Consider the following 9,686-nt stretch of genomic DNA (forward strand, 5'->3'; position numbering starts at 1 on the left):
TTTGTGAATGTGTGGTTTGTGGTATATGTATGTGGCTGAGGAATGGTTTTCTGATTTGAAATATAGGTACATTGTACTCTACTTGTTTGTCACTGTAACACAAATTATAGCTTCCAAAGTTCATTGTAAATGTAGACATCTTGTTCCTTTGCCTTTTCACATGGAGCCAACAGCTGGCTTTCATCCAGTCTTCTTAAAATGGTAAATAAACAAAGATACGGAAGCAAGGCAGTGTGACTGTCACTACACAATTCAGTGCTTGAGTGAGCAGATTCCTTTTCTTGATAAGGTCCTTCCAGATACTCGATTAGAAAAACACCTCCTATTGTGCATTCACTTTATGTCACATTAACCCATAAGATGCTGCAGGAAGCCTTGGCTGGAGCAATGATACACAGGAGCATCCAGAGAAAGGAATGGAGAATGAAGCCAAAGCAGATATTTTGGATAGGGAAAAAGAAAATGATGGGTTCTGTGGCAAGGACCAGAGGTAAGAATAGCTAACAAGTAGGGGAATAGGCTTCCCCTCTGTTAGCTGCTATTTAATAGATTAGAAAGGAGCCAAAGGCAGATGGGAAGATTCAGTGTCTGGGTGTGTGCACAAAGGTTTGTTTATAAGTGCTACTGCTGGAAAGTTAGCTCAGCGGCTTTATCAGTCTGTGGACACTAATGCTTGCACCTTTTTTAACATGGTTAGAAAATGGAAGGTCTGATGTAGAGAATGGTGTGATTTATCCAGGAAGATAAAACTCTCCATTAAGCTGAGCCCATTTCTGCTGTATGATGTGTGGCAGGGAAGCTAAGCTAGGGCAGTGGGCAGCAGAGACTCACCAGGTACCAAGTGAGCTCAAGAACAGCTCCAGCAAACTTGTGCTAAATTTCTTCTTCAGTTTCTTCATGAAAAGGCATATTTGCATTGCAGTACAGTACTATATTTTAGCCTTGCCAACTACCCAGCTTTTGACACACTCAGGAGCTGATCAAAACTTTTTAGATGTCAATCTGTCAATAGAAATTTTTCCATGGCCTTCACTGACTATTGGTCAGGTCCTTGATTTCTTAGCAAAGAAATTCTCATTTTCCATCATCATCAGCTTTTTCCCAAGTTTATCCCAATCTTTTTCCCAAGTACTTCCCAAATAATTAAAATTATTTTGTTTATAGGTTTTTCTGCATTTTGCAACACAAAAATCCTGAAGGAAAACACTGACAATCCTTTTAAGTTCTTCCACCTAGAAGGATCCAAAAATTCTTTATTGACAATAATTTTCAGTTACTTCAACCAAATTTGAAACATATCTTCTGCCTGGTAGAACACAGAAGGCTTCAGAGTGCATTTGATCCAACACTTCCCAGAACAGTGCCAAGCTGAGTGTTAAATTGGGATGGGTTGGTCTTCACTTGCCATGCTGAAGCAGGTGTACTGTATGACTACCTACACATTCATTTAGTATATTCAACTGAATTCTTTAACAATTTTTAAGTACTTCATTGATTTTATTTTGGCAAAAGTTATTGATGAATGTGATCTAATTTCATTGCAATCTCTGATAAATTGTCCACCAGAAAATAGAAATAACAATAATAATAATAATACCAGATTCAGTATCATTTTTCTCACTGTCTACTGGGAGTATCTTGCAGGATAACATGAAGATCAAGGGACAATGACTTCTGAAGTCTGTTACCTTTCCACCACAGTAACTATATTATTTTTTCCAAGACAACCTTCCACAGCTTTAATGAAGAAGATATTCTTTACTTCTCTCTTATGCCATTACTGTAAAGTATTCTTGATACAGGTTAGGGGAGCAGCTTTTTGCATTTGACTACTGTACCCTGCAGATATTCAATTTATGAACAGTTTTGAATCACTCTAGATTAAAGGATTTACAAGATTATCAATACTTGACATTAAAGTCAGTGTAAGGTGTTTTTTCATAGTAGAAGTCTTCAAAAACAAGCAAAAAACCAAACAAAGAAGGAATGACAACAAGAAAAAAAAAGTCTAGATTCTGTAAAATGTCAGCAAACTGGCTTCAAAACAATATTAAGGATGTTATTTGAGAAGTATCTGTTGATGTTATAAGATGTAATGTAAAGGTAATTAAGATCAATCAATCCTCTACATTTTAGATCCAACCATACACTTCAATCACAAGCCCATTTTTCCACTGACTCAGTGGATCAAGTCTTGCATTTTTTAATTTATTATCTTCTCCTTTGAAAACTTTTCTATCTTTTGATAAATGCCATAACTTTAATTTTTCAATAAGGAAGGTAAAGTGGAAAGTTTAAATAACCTGCTTGTGGTAGATCACTGTACTTCCAGTTTTAGGACATCAACATATGTACCAGCTGCAGTGAATATAAGATCCCAATTATGCCAGCATGCGTGTAAAAGCACACTGTAGGACAGCTTCTATTTTGAAGAATTTGTGGTTTAAATTCATGCTTAAAGCCCAGACAGTCTTTTACTTTTCCAAATAGATCTGAGACGATATGGGTTTTCCGATTTAAAGGCAGTTCTGTAGCTTCAAATATCTTTCTTTTCCAAAATGTAAAGGAAAACATTCATTTCTAAATTTCTGTATTTTATAAAATATATCCCCAGAAAAATACTGTTTACTATTAAAAAAATATTTTTTGTTTTACGTAATAAAAATAATTTGGAAATTCTATATTGTAATGTTACTTTCTGCAATTGCTGAAGCAAAACCTTCCCCTTTATTGAATGTTATCACATTTTTTTCCATGAAATACCTTACAAAAGTTGATTTTTATCAAAGTGTTTGCACATATTTCAGCTTCAGTTAACAGTACATTTTCTAATTACAAAACTTGTTAGCTCAATCTGCTGTTTGAACTAATCTACTGCATGAATGTGTTCTGTTTTAGAAAGATGGATACAGATACCCTGCACATCTCACATTGTGCAAAATCTTCAGAGGTCCCATTTTCTCCTTAAATTTCTCAGTAGAGCCCAAGGCCCCCAAGGAGCTACTTTATAAGTAGAAAATGTTATTCATCACTACAAATCCTCAAACAGACTCCACCCATCTGATCTAGAATTCTTATAGCATACCATTGTCATTTCCCAGCACTCAAAATACATGGGGGTTTGTTTAAAATCATGAATTTTTTAGAATAATGATGAATTTTAGCACTTCCAATCTGTCTTTTTGTATCCAAGCCTAAAGCAGTACATGTGAAGAGTTATTCCATAGCCAGCATGGAGTATGTTAGCTCTGTACAAGGGAATGCAAACACAGATTTTCAGGTTAACACGGAACTTCGGAGGCAAGGATTATGAAAGAGAGCCCTGTGGATAAATGTCATATTTGTTATAAAAATCACAAAGTATTTGATTTTTAGGAGCTGCACTATCTAATGCAGGTACCTGGGGAATTCCAAAGACGGAGCTGGGTTCCCTGGGCTGCCCACACAGACCATGGGAGGAATCAGTAACCTAAGGAGAGAAACTCACAGGACACAACGAATGACAACCTATGCACACCAGTGAAAAAGAGTGAGAGAAAAGGTGGGGTTCAAACCCCACCCCTCCAAGAAGGCCAGGCTCCCAGCCTAATGCAGCAGCAAGACATCTACCGTTCAGGATCTGCAAGAGCAACCTCCACTGGACTCAGGTCATAAAACAACCTTTCCTTGCAGTACCCAGGATCTTCCTAGCCACCTCTCAGCCTGTGTGCTCCCATGCACAGCTAAAGCTGATGGAAGCTCTGCTTGTGTACACAATATACATAATTCAGTGTGTAATGACACTGGGTGCTTTAGGGTATCTCACCTGACCTCTATCTGCAGGTATGAATCTCCCATGTTCCTGTGCCATGTGTCCTAGCCTCATGCAGGTGTCTCATGTCCCACCCAGCGTACAAAAAGAGCAAGTTCCCTGGAAAAGAAACACATGTATTATTCAAGCAGCTACCCAGAATAAGCAGATACTTGAAAACAGTAGCATTGATCTCTTTTTGACTCAGTTCCCCATCCCTGGAATGTGATAATAACCTCAGCTGTTTGCAAGTGCTGCTGGATAAAATGCATCTATTAATGCTTATGAACCATGGATATATAGCAGTACAAGCCCCACAGGATAAAAATAAAATAAAATAAAAAAAAAAAAAGAAGAAAGAAAGAAAGAAAGAAAAAAAAGGGGAATGAATAATTCTGCATCTAGTCTAAGTGTTATATAATATGCATTAAGAAATAGCTTGAGCTGCACATTGAGTGAGGATGAAAGGGACTACTGAAAGACAGCTCATTTGCTGAAAAAGGAAGGATCCTGTGGGAAGAGGAATATGTGATCATCTAATTAAGAAATGTATAATTATCTCTACAAATCAGGAGGCTGAACTTCAAGCTTACAAGTAGCATCAATTCCAGTATTTCTTTACTTTTCCTTGCTTAACTTTTCTGTTTCAGTGTCTTTGTAAAATGTGTTTCAGTTCTCTTCCAATAGTAAAACCCTAACAGCAATAGAGCTCATGCTGAGGAATAGGGCAGTTGTCACAAACACACACTGACCAAGCTGCATGGGAAACAGGGTCTGGCTCTCCAGGGCTTCAGGTCAGACACCTTCCAACTGGGGAGCTGGAGCAACAGCAGGCAAAGCATATGGAGCATGAAATACTCGTGGCTTGTGGGCTGCTCCTGGAAGGAAGCTGAATTGCAGAGTCCCAGGCTCCTGTCAGGAGGGTGCTCCTTCATTCTCCCTGGCCTGTTCATTATCATCTACTCTCCTTCACACCTTTTTATGCTTACTTAGTGTCTTCATTTCTTTTTGTTTGCTGCCAGACCTTAGTCTCTGCTCTCTCAGCCACTGTTTTCTCTTGGCTGCTGTGCTGGTATTTCATCCCCTGCTGACAACATGTTCATCCTGGATGCTTCAGTCCCTGGCAAACCCTGGTCTTGTGTTCCCTGAAGCCCGTGCTCCCTAGCCATCTACTGCTTCCTGTCTTCATTGTAACTTGGGCACCAGGAAATGCATGGAAAAGCACTGAAGGGATAGTCTTCTTGCTCCAAATATTGGTGACTGGTGCCACAGTGACAAACAAGAATTGCAATAGCGAAGATGGTTGGCCAGTCAGAGGGTCCTATGGTGCTCATGCGGGAATGACAGACACAGAATTCAAGCAGCAGGCGTGAGCTGGAGCATGCTCAGTGCACCTCCAGACAGCACCTTCAGATAATTTCCAGTTCAACTCCAGAAGTCATTCCTAACTGTGTAATGAAAATATATTTTCAGAATGCAATTACCTGGAAAAATTTGATTGCTAATATTTGGAGGAGTGACTTTGTTCTCCCCTCACTTAGAAACTATAAAACACATACCACACCTAGATTTTGACTTTCCATTCAAAAGCATGGAATCACTGCAATTTATGAAGCCAAGACCTAAAATAAATTCAAATGAGCAAAAGCAAAGAATTTTTATCTCACCTCATTTTCAGAACTAAGTGTCTTCTGCTGAATTCTTCAAACAAAAAGTACAAATTTCAGTCCAAGCTATCACAGTTTGTCCAATTTACAAGCAACTCAAGCTTGATATTTCCACCATTTGCAGTGTTAATTCTAGGGTGATAGTCAAGGGCATGGGGGCCCAGGTGGTGTTCTCCTCCATCCTACCAGAAAGGGGAAGAGGTGTGAAAAGGAGGAGGAGAAGGGGTAAGTGTGTGTCCTGGTTTCAGATAGGACAGAGTTAATTTTCTTCCTAGTAGCTGGTAGGGTTCTGTGTTTTGGATTAGGATGAGAAGAGTGCTGATAACACCCCGATGTTTTAATTGTTGCAGAGCAGTGCTTACAACAAGCCAAGGACGTCTCAGCTTCTCGCTCTGTCCTGCCAGCGGGCAGGCTGGGGGTGCAGCAGGAGCTGGGAGGGGACAGACCCAGGACAGGTGACCCAAACTGGCCAAAGGGGTATTCCATACCATCTGAGGTCATGCTACACAATATATAGGGGTAGCTAGCCAGGGTGGGGAGGCTGGCAGCTCGGGGTTAGGCTGGGCATCGGTCAGCAGGTGGTGAGCAATTGCATTGTGCATCTTGTTTTGTACACATTATTATTAGTAGTACTATAATCATCATCATCATCATTATTATTATTATTCTGTCTTAATAAGCTGTCTTTATCTCAGCTCACAGGCTTCACTTTCCCATTTCTCTCCCCCATCCCAGAGAGGGAGGAGAGAGGGTGAGCGAATGGCTGTGTGGTGTTTAGCTGCTAGCTGGGTTAAACCACAACAGCGTGTCAACAACTGTTTGCAGAGCCAGTGTCTGCAACAGGGTTTTGTTTCTTCTACTCTGTTGGAGGATCAAAACAAAACAAAACAAAACACAATAAAACAAAATAAAACAATAATAGATCCTTTCTAGGAAATCAGGGTGCCACTCTGAAGTGCCTGCACACTAATGCATGTAGCATGGGGAATAAGCATGAGGAACTAGAGATGCGTGTGCAATTGCAGGGCTAAAGTCTCACAGGGATCACAGATGTGTGGTGGGCCGGCTCATATGACTGGAGTGTTGCAATGGAGGGATTCGGGCTGTTTAGGAGGACAGGCTGGGATGACGAGGAAGTAGAGTTGCCATTTATGTGAGAAATTGCCTGGAGTGCCTGGAGCTCTGCCTGGGGATGGATGAGGAGCCAACATAAGGATGTGAGCAACACAAGAATTTAAGAGCACACCAGTATGGGTGACATTGTAGTGGGTGTCTCCTGTAGGCCAACTGATCAGAAAAGAACAAGTGGATGTGGCCTTCTTCAGCCTCACACTTGCAAGCCCTGGTGATTGTGGAGGATTTTAACCATGCCCCATACCTACTGGAGGGGCAACACAGCAGGGCAAAAGCAATTCAGAAGGTTGACAGAGAACACTTATGACAACTTTTTAACGGAAGTGATACAGGACACAATGAGGACAGGTACTCTGCTGTATCTCATACTTAAAAAACAAAGAGGGGCTCACTGGGGATGTGGAGGCTGAGGGTAGACTTCACTGTAGTCACCATGAAATAGTGGAGTTCCTGAGAGGAGACAACCCTCAGCTTTGGGAGAGCGGACTTGGAGGGAAGAGGGGTCCAAAATACCTGGTTGATATTCATCAGTCACCTCCTCCAAATTTAAGAGAGGTCTGTCCTAGTGTGCAGGAAAGAACAAAAATGCTGGGAGGCCTGCATGGATGAACTAGGTCACACTCAAACACAGAAGGAAAGCAGACAGAGGGTAGAAGCATGGATGGGTAACTTGTGAAGAATACTACAGAGACAGTGAGCATCCAGGGATGAGGTTAGGAAAGCAAAAGATCATCTGGAACTCGGTCTGACCCAGGATGTCAAAGACAACAATAGAGGTTTCTGTAAGTTCATACGTGACCAAATGTAGACTGGGAGAAGGAGACACTGCTGAAGGAGACAGTGGGCCTGGTTATACAGGTGATGGAAATGGCTGATGTACTGAATGTCTTCTTTGTCTCAGTCTTTACTAGTAAGACTGGCCTTCAGGAATCCCAGGTCCTAGAGTACAGGGGAAAAGGCTGGAGCAAGGAAGATGTATCCTTGGTGGGAAAGGATAAGCTTATTGGATAATAGTTAAGCACATTGGACATACATAAAGGGCCCTGATGGGATGCAGGATGTCATTGTGAGGCCACTCTGAATAAACCTTGATCAATAATGATGACTGGTTGAAGTGTCTGAAGACTGGAGGAAAGTAAACATCACTCCTGACTTCAAGAAGGGCAAGAAGGAGGCCCCTGGGAACTACATGTCAATCACACTCAATTCAGTTCTTGGAAAACCACTGGAATAGGTAATCCTGGAAACCATTTTCAGGCATATGAAGGACAAGATCAGTAGTGGTAATCAGGAGTAGCCAAGGGGAAATCATGCTTGACCAGCCTGACAGCTTTATATATAAGTTTGCTGATGACACAAAACAGAGAGGAGTAGTGGATACACCAGAGGGTCATGCTGTCATCCAGAGGGACCTCCACAGGCTGGAGAAATGGGCTGACAGGGATCTCATGAAACTTAATAAGACATGCAAAGTCCTGCACCTGGGGAGGAACAACCCCAGGCACCAGTACATGCTGGGGGTCATCCAGCTGGAAAACAGCTTGGCAGAAATGGTTCTGGGGTCCCGGTGGACATCAAGTTCAACATGAGCCAGCAATGTGCCCTTGTAGCCTTAGGCAAAGTATTGCCAGCAGGCTGAGGGAAGTCAACCCTCCCTTCTCTTCAGTCCTACTGAAGGCACACCTGGAGTGCTGTGTCCAGTTCTGGACTCCCCAGTACAAGAGAGACATGGACATACTGGAAAAAGTCCAACAGAAGGCTTCAAAGATGATTAAAGAAATGGAGCAGCTCTCTTATGAGGAGAGGCTGAGAGGGCTGGGACTGTTCAGCCTGGAGAAGAGGCTCAGCAAAGTCTAATCAGTGTATATAAATACCAGAAGGGAGGGTGCAAAGAGGATGGAGCCAGGTTCTTTTCAGTGGTGCCCAGTGCCAGGACAAGAGACAGGCAATGTGTGCAAACTGAAAAACAGGAACTTCCATCTGAATATTAGGAAACACTTATTTATGTTTGTGTTACTGAGCAATGGAAGAGGCTGTGGAGTCTCCCTCCTTGGAGATCTTCGAAGGCTGCCTGGACATGGTCCTGGACAACCTGCTCCAGGTGTCCCTTGCTTGATCAGGGAGGCTGGATCAGATGAACTCCAGAGGCCCTCTCCAACCTCAACCATTCTGTGATTCTGCACTGTTCTAAACTTTATAAAATACTTGCAAAACTGTTCAGGAAGCATAGAGATGCAGAAATTAGTCTCAACATATGATAGTTATAATTATTATCCAAGTTGGCAGATTAATTTCTTCTTACGTAACTTTTGAAAAGGGATGGAGTACCAAAGCAAAGGAAATGTGTTAACAACTGTCAGCAAGGGAAGGAAAAATGAGACTACCCTGTAATTCTTAAATTTTCTAATTATTGAAGTAAATTAAAACATAGAGGAAAACATTGCTAAATGTCTAAAAAAGAATATAATAAAGTACAGTACATTTCAATGGCTTGAATGTTGTAATTTTTTTTTCTAATAGTAGCATGAGAAAAAAATATAATTATCAACTGCATTGAAAATAAATTTAATGCCAGTGTCTGAATTTTGATAAAGCATTTCATAAAATTTAAGCATAATAAGATTTCCTTTAAAAATTGATTCAGATAAGCATCCTCCAGAATTTTGTGCCTTGAAAATTGTAAAAGGTCACAAAGTTCACAAAGTGACATAAACATAAAGTAAGAAAATAAATAAAGAGTGGAGGATTCAAAATTGTGGGACAAATTATCTTTTTCTTTCTTATGTGTATAGTGGGGTGCAATGAGGAGAACTGCAATAATAATTTTCATACAGGATTTGGAAAGTGGAGTAAGTAATTGAATTGGGAGCATTGATGCCTGTGTGGGTGGAAGTGCCTTGAATGCTCTGATGGCATTTTGAATTTCAAAACAGCTCACTGGTTCAATTTTGGTCTCTGGGGTAGCTAAGGCTTTGCCTGCTTGCAGTTGTGGGAGGGTCTGCATGACAGAATTTTTTTCTTTTTTTTTTGATATCCGTCAAATGCAGGTTCACAGGTCATGAAGAAGTAGGTGATGCCTCATGCAGTCCAAGGGC

Source organism: Anas platyrhynchos, chromosome 1 (assembly GCF_047663525.1).
Source record: "Anas platyrhynchos isolate ZD024472 breed Pekin duck chromosome 1, IASCAAS_PekinDuck_T2T, whole genome shotgun sequence".
Lineage (NCBI taxonomy): Eukaryota > Metazoa > Chordata > Aves > Anseriformes > Anatidae > Anas > Anas platyrhynchos.